Source organism: Symphalangus syndactylus, chromosome 2 (genome assembly GCF_028878055.3).
Source record: "Symphalangus syndactylus isolate Jambi chromosome 2, NHGRI_mSymSyn1-v2.1_pri, whole genome shotgun sequence".
NCBI lineage: Eukaryota > Metazoa > Chordata > Mammalia > Primates > Hylobatidae > Symphalangus > Symphalangus syndactylus.
In genome coordinates this window covers 10094485-10101840 of record NC_072424.2, presented here as the reverse complement: position 1 = coordinate 10101840, position 7356 = coordinate 10094485, and the positions used below count along the sequence as shown (strand labels likewise).

General features: G+C 48.4%; 1 long non-coding RNA gene across 1 annotated transcript; it reads right to left on the bottom strand.

The window, feature by feature from the left end:
• Positions 1-3436: 3436 nt before the first annotated feature.
• LOC129462508 (uncharacterized) lies at positions 3437-7054 on the bottom strand. Its single transcript, XR_008650870.2, has 3 exons — positions 6878-7054; positions 6004-6151; positions 3437-3556 (listed from the first exon to the last, which is right to left on the bottom strand). It is a non-coding gene; the product is annotated as an uncharacterized lncRNA (long non-coding RNA).
• Positions 7055-7356: the final 302 nt, after the last annotated feature.

Genomic DNA, 7356 nt, shown 5'->3' with positions numbered 1-7356 from the left:
ATAGAACAGTTTTGTCACAAGTATCCCACTACACCTAAAAATTTAAATTTTAAATGTTTTTGTTGTGATCTTTTCTTTTTCTTTTTTTTTTTGAGATGGAGTCTCACTCTGTTGCCCAGGCTGGAGTGCAGTGGCGCAATCTCAGCTCACTGCTGCCTCCATCTCCAGGCTCAAGAGATTCTCCTGTCTCAGCCTCCTGACTAGCTGGGATTATAGGCATGTACCACCATACCCACATAATTTTTGTATTTTTTAGTAGAGATGGGGTTTCAGGGTTTCACCATGTGGGCTAGGCTGGTCTCGAACTCCTGACCTCAAATGATCCTCCTGCCTTGACTTCCCAAAGTGCTGGGATTACAGGCGTGAGCCACCACACCTGGCCTGTTGTGATCTTAAGCGTGATTTTTCATTGTTTGGAGCCCAACTTTTTCATGAACTATAATGGGAAAATAGGACCCCAGGTGCCAAGATTTGCTTTCCAGCCCTGCCTCCCCACCCAGGACCCATGTGGGCCACCCACTGTAGCAGGCCTGCCTGTGGATTCCACAATGAGGCTCTTCAGGAAGGGTGTGGAGAGGATCCCATGTCTGGGAGGAACCGTCCCTTGGATTTCTCTGCTCTGATCTTCCTATCCACTGGCGTTATCTTGAGATAAAACCACGGAGCTCTTCATGTTGAAATGCCAATACCTTTCCCCTCCACCGCCTGTCAGTTGGTTTGGCTGAAGCCTGCTCACATTTACTTAACTTGACATATAGTAATAATGGGATATAATGAAAATTCTTTGCAAACTATTGATTTTTTTCTGCATGTATCCAAATGGTCTGCAGAATGGAGTTATTTTTTAGTTTGCACTATTCTCTGGCCATCCTTTCAGCATAAGGTATTATAAAAAAAGATCATGGATTTAGTCAGAGATTGTGAAAAATCAGTGCAGCTGTAAGAAGGAAGTAGGCATTTCTGTGACAGGCCTTTTTAGAATCCTGTCTTCTAGCTTCTTTCTTTGCACTTGGTAGCCACCCTGGCCTCTCAATCTTGGCTCCCTGTGGGCACCAGGTCTATATGCCCCATCAAAGTGTTTTAACTTTCTGAACCCCAGTTTTTTTGTACATAAACTCATATATATCTTATATGTTGTGATTTTGAAGGTTGAATGCGTTAATATAATAGGCCCTCAGTAAATGCTAGTTTTATTTTCAGCCATTTGTCAATTATTTAGCACTTCCCTTGGACCAGGTATTTGCTGGATGCTAAGTATAGACAAAAACAAAGTAAAAGCTATCTTCACTCTCAAGAGAATCACAGTCTTGTTGGTCCTGCAGTTAGAATTCAGTGCAGTGCTCATCATTTCCCTACAGAGAATCCATGCTTGCTGGGAGCTAGGGAGGGATGAGGTGTCAGGAAAGCCTTCCTAGAGAAGGTCACACTTCACTTTTTGGCTGTTCCTGTAGACTTGGAAGGACCTAGGCTGTGCAGAGAGAAAAGGACATTCAAGTAGAGGGGAATGTGTGAGCAAGGTCCAGAAACAGGAAGGACTGTTGAGTGTTCAGAGACTCGTATGTGGATCAGAGACAGCGTGGGAACAGGAAGGTGGAAGGGACACATGGAGAGGTCAGTAGGTCCAGAGCCTGGGACCACGTGACCTACCGAAGCTTCCCTGTCCAAAATAGTGGGCAGAGTTCTGGGTGGCAGAAAGTTGCACAGCTGAGATCAATGTCAAGGCCAATTGGGTTTGGACCCAAGACTGTAGATGTCTTCTGAAATGCGGTTATAAAGTCCTGGAGAGGTCGGAAGCCTTCCTGGTTATGCCAGGCAGGGGGGATCCCAGCTCCAGACACCAGTGACCACCTCCACTCTGCCTCCAACCAGCTCTGGGAACCCTGGGCAAGTCCTTTTGTGAACTAAAGGAATTGGGTTGGTTAGCTTCTAATGTTCTTTCCAGAGCTAAGATTCCTTGATTCTCTATGGTTTTACAATACCACAAAATGAAAAGATCAAGAATAAAGTGACAATAGATGCGTTCTGTTGTGAAAATTTTATCCCATCCAAAAAGTTCTATGCACAATGGAATCCCTTCAGGATCTTGAAATCTAGCTACCTTCTTGGTGAAGACAAGCTCTATATGATCATAGCTTCTTAGATTCATTCAATTCTTAATTAACTTGTCATTAAAGTAGGACTGGGGGCTCACATGAGTGAGAAATCGGAAGAGAAAGTCTCCATTGCATGCCATAAGTGTGGGTTTGTGGCTGGGAATTCCTGGCTCCTGTATTATTTGATCCATTTCTTTCTGGTTGGGAAGGGACATTCTGCAGTTACCAGGTGCACAAGGGACTCACTGTTGCGGTGTCCACCTCACCTGTTTTGGGCATCTCCAACAATCACCCTTGAACTGAACTTTGGCTGGTCTTGGCCCAGGTGAGGGGAGGCACCACTGCAGCCTGTCCTGCGGATGTCCTGTGACTCATCTTCACATGTCCAGGAGGGTGCTTCCCTGACTCAGCTTGGGAAGTCAGCACAGGAGTCTCTGGTTCCCTTCCATCGCTGTCTTGCTGTGGCCTTTGTATCCTCTTCCACTGGGTGTTCGTTTACCTAAGTGCCACTCCTGATAAGACCACACCTGTACCTTGATGGTTGCCACTAGTCAAATGAGTGATGTCCCAGGCTGCAGAATATATTGAAGAGAGGGAAGACAGAATCCTAAGGAAGGCAAGGGGCCCCTTCAGTGGCCTTCAACATCTACCGTGTCTTTCCAGGCCAGCATGGGCAGGGATGTGTGGCTTGTAGCTGGAGAGAGCAGCCCAGGCAGTCTGGCTCAGCCTAACTGGCATTCATCTCGCTGAGCTGGGATCAGGAGCTCACCCCTCTGCAAGACCCAGAGCAGCTCTCTTCATTGTTACATGACCAAGCATCTCCTGGTTTGCAAGGACTGCTTTTGGATAGATTATTTCCTCTAATTAGCCTTGTGACATTTGGTGTGTGATCACAAACTGTAAGTCTATTGCAGACTCTGATGCTGTGTTCTCTGTGGAATGGGAGCCCCCCTGCACTAGGTCTGAGATGATGTATCTCTGCACACAGGAGGACTCATGAGGACTGTGGTCACCTAGGAGCTCAGGGACCCACAGAGCCCTGGGTCATTTTGAGCTCTAGCAGATGAGAATCTAATTGCCCAGTGGGGTTTTGTATCATAGATTTGGACCAACATGGGGGTTTACCTGGCTCATTGAACCAGAAGGAGCGTGGAGAATGCAAATTTCCTCAGACAGCTCAGGCTCATGAGGGCAGAGACCTGGCCTCGCACTCCTGCAGCCCCCACTCCCCACCCCATGAGCTCCCATGCCCAGCTCAGCACTAGGCATGTGGAGATGCTCTGCACAGACCACAAACCTGAACCTGACTTACCGCTTTCCACATGTTGATTAGAAACACCGCACATGACACCAACTTCATTCTTTCCAGTGGTCATTTGTGTCCCTGCTCTCTGCAGCAGGGTAGACAGAGCCCAAGTCACTCAGTGGCAGCCATGGGGTAGCAGCTTTGGAATGAGCTGAATCTACAATAGGACAAGACTCAGAGCCTTGCCACGTGGGGGCTCCCTGACCCATGCAATGCTAAGCCTGCCTCTGGGAAAGCCTGTGGCTGTGCTGTGACTCCTCTCTCTGACTCTCCAGGCCTCCGACCTCTGGCTGCAGCCGCCTCTTGACCTCACACTTGTCCTTCTATGCAGCTGAATGTGCCCATTCACAGTTTGGGTAGTTTTTTGCATAAACTTTTATTTCTTATTCTAAGAGTAATATATGTGCATTATAGAAAGCTTACAAATAAAGAGAAACACACACTAAAGAGCTCAGTCATGGGTTTTTCTTTCCATATTTGATCCGTCCTGCTCTGTGGGTGTGTGATCTTTGTTGGTATGTTTGGGAACACCCTCTACGTACCATCTAATGCCCTCCTCAAGTGCTCCTGGCCCCACACCTCAGCTTGTTCTGTGCTAGCACATGGAGGCTTTCCCAGCCTCTGCCTGCTCCTAAGCCTGATCTGCTTTGCCCACGTGCTCACTGCTTGTCCTCCCTGATCGTCTCAGCACCCAGGACTCCCCTTGTGAGCATCCATAGCCCTGCTTGTCGCTCATGCTTGCTTCGTAATCACAGACGTGCTGGCCCACAATATTCTCTGACTTTGTCCGAACCTCTGAGGTGGGGAGTCCCTGATTCTCTTTCTTGGTAAGTTCAGTGGTATCTTACATTGAGCTAAAGAAAGGGCTCCTAAGCTAGATATGTAAGGATCTTATTAAGAAATAAAAATTTAATTAATATATTCATAAGAAGGCCCATCTTCATTAATAATGGCCAGCTCAGCCCCCACTATCTTTTACGCTCCATCAGTAAAGGTTAATGCCCTTCATGATGTCGGGTCCTGAGAAAGTTGATCATGGTCTTTACTAAACTCGATGTTCCCCAACCTGCCTTGCAGGGGCCCTGGAAACAAACAGCAGCATGATTTCGAATGTGTACACACCAGGGCTTACAGCTGAAGGGGCTTCTTGGGCAACCAGCCCAGGTGTTTTGTGTTCTTTATCTCTCCTTCTGCTAAACATGTGAAGAGGGGCTGGAAGCATACAGGGTGGGTTTTGGGTGTGTGTGGCGTTTTTGTGGGGTGACCACTTTTAAAGACCTTTCCGCTCCTGTAGAAAAAGCTGACAAAGAGAACGTGGTTGTCAGTCGTGTTTCAGAGATCAATGTTCCCTCACACGGCGGGGCCAATCCACACCCATATTTTTAATGATCTGACCCAATGTAAATCTGCCAGTTACAAAGATGCTGCCTTAGAATTTTAAAAAACCTAATAAATAATTTGTTATAACTGCAGGGTATCACGTTACCATGTTACTTATTATGGAACTAGGGTAATATTTAAATTTCTTATTTACAGCGTTAAAATAAATAGTGATTTGGGCATTTTTGCAAAGCAGGGGACATGCGTTGTCACTCCCTGCCCCCTCCCCGCCGCCTGCATTTCCCAGCCTCAGTGCGCTCGCCCTTCCTGCTGGGTCTGAGTTCTTTTCCCAGCTGCAATTACTCCATTATGCTATTAAAGTTCAGAATGTGCAACATGCCTGACCCCTGAAGGCATTTGACAGTCATTTTTTTTTTTTTTATCTTGTCTAATACCTGTGGCTCCCTTTCTGTGCTGACATTTCACTGCAAGCATTCTGTGGGATCTGCCGGTTAGCTGTCCCTTGAAGGCCACTGGCCTCAGCACCTCTTATGGCCACTCGTCTGGCCCCTGTCAGATCTCCGAGGGGGGTGGCGAGCAACACAGTGAATGAAATATCAAGCGCATCAGATCAAATGGCAGCCTGGCCCCCCAGGTAAGAGCAGACTCAGGGTGGAGGGCATTGGATCAGGCCTTCAGGCTTCCCTGGTTCACACGGGGCTCGGACCCTTGTTCCATCAAGTGCCCCTCGCTTAAGCCTCACTAATTGGGTAGGATTGCTGCCGTCTGATGAGTCATAATTAGGACGAGGCGGCTCCGGTAGGAGCCTTCTTATCCGGCAAAGGGTCAGGGACTAATGACTAGCAGAAGGTAACGGTTTTGTTGATGCCTGTAGTCTCTGTTGGAAAAAAAATTCCAGCCCTGCTGCATTTCTTCAGGCGGCAGGCACTGAATCTTCTCTCATTTGATTCAGTGACCTCTCAAGTGCATCGTCGCCCCCAGGGCTCTGGGCCGTCCGGCAACTGTGAAGCCCCTTGGGTTGATAATCTTCTCCCACACTTGCCCTTAACACCAGACGCACCACCATTAGCCGCAGCTGCACGGGCGCTCATTAGAGGCGATCGATAGGAGTGAGATCAAGAATGCCGCTGCCCCCCACTCTCCGGGTCCTGCAGATTTGCAGGCGTTCCCACGCAACGCCTTCCTGCCAGCCACGCAAAACAGGGGCTTCTTAACACACAAAAGGGGAAAATGAGAAAGGACAAGGAGAAAGTACATATTTACCTTCCTGCTCTCAGGGTGTTGTTGACTGTCCAGAGGAAATTTTATTTTCGCCGTGATGTGAAAATCGCTAGTCTTTGCCTTCTGTTGCACCTTGAGTCAGACAGGCCAACATAAAAATGTTTCTTAATGAAAGAATCACCAGCTCTCCCTACAGAGACGGGGAAAATGTTGTTGCTGTAGCGAGCTGGGCTGGGGGAGCTGCGATGAGTGCTGGGGTCCCTAGTTGCGCCGGAAGGTGTTGCCGGAGAGCCTGATCACTCCCACCCTCCTTCCTTCCAAGTTGGGGAACTTGGGCCCCAGTGGACACTGGAAGCAGTAATGGTCTCAGTGGCAGAGGCTGGAGTCAGCCCTCCTGCTCAGACCCCACGGGTCAGCTCCTTTAGGAGAGCTGGGCCACGTTGCCCACGGGGCCCTTCTTCCCCTGTGCTGGGCTGGGTGGGCTCAGGACCCTCCCGGGGCTGAGGAGCAGCAGCCTCTCTTACATATTGGGGGCAGCAGCGGGTGGCGAGGCACTTCCTCTCCCCCCAACCCAGCCCCTCCTCCTCATTCTTAGGTGGGTTTGGGCACTGGTGCCTTTAGTGGGCTCATGGTTGCCGTATCTCCCCATCCTTACTACCAAGCTTCCCATGGAAAGGACTAGAGACATGAGAAAGTCGTGAAAACCCAAAGTTGGAGCTGCACCCTACAGTAGCATCCTCAGAACAGGAAACTCAGGACTGACCCTAACCATACCTCCCCATCAAAGAAGGAAAGTGCATTTGAGAACTCTCTAGGAAAGACTCCATAGACCTGCAGTGTTGTTCCCCAGCTAGAAGGGCTGGGTTGGGGACCGAGGTGGCAGGAGGGCACATCTGGACCCTGCCAGCAGCCATACCTTGCAGAGAAAGGAAACTCTGCTCCCAGAAGTGTGGAGAGACACTCTCAGACAGGGGAGAGCACCTCCACAGAAGGGCCCTGGCCCTGCTTCCTCCACAGCCGCTCTGCTAGGCAATCAATCTCACAGAGCAAGTGCAGAGCTCTCAACTTTTCCTATATCCTTTAGTCTCTGCCTGAAATATTGATCTAGTTACAGAAACCATGATAACTCAAAAACCAGGCAAAAGAAATCTTTCTTTATAAAGATAAGCAAAGAATGGTGACTTATGACAAGACAATCCAAAGTTTTAAGGACTCAGAACAAATGTCTCTCTGTGAAATGAGGTAGCAGCAAGAAATAGAAAATTCTAGAAAGTTCCTCTTTTCTATTTGTCACAAAATTTAAGGTGACACTGCATCTATGAAATCAGAACTGGGGTTTTTTTTTTTTTTCAGGGGAAAAAGCAAGACCCTCAAAGGCTATTTACAAATAATTAA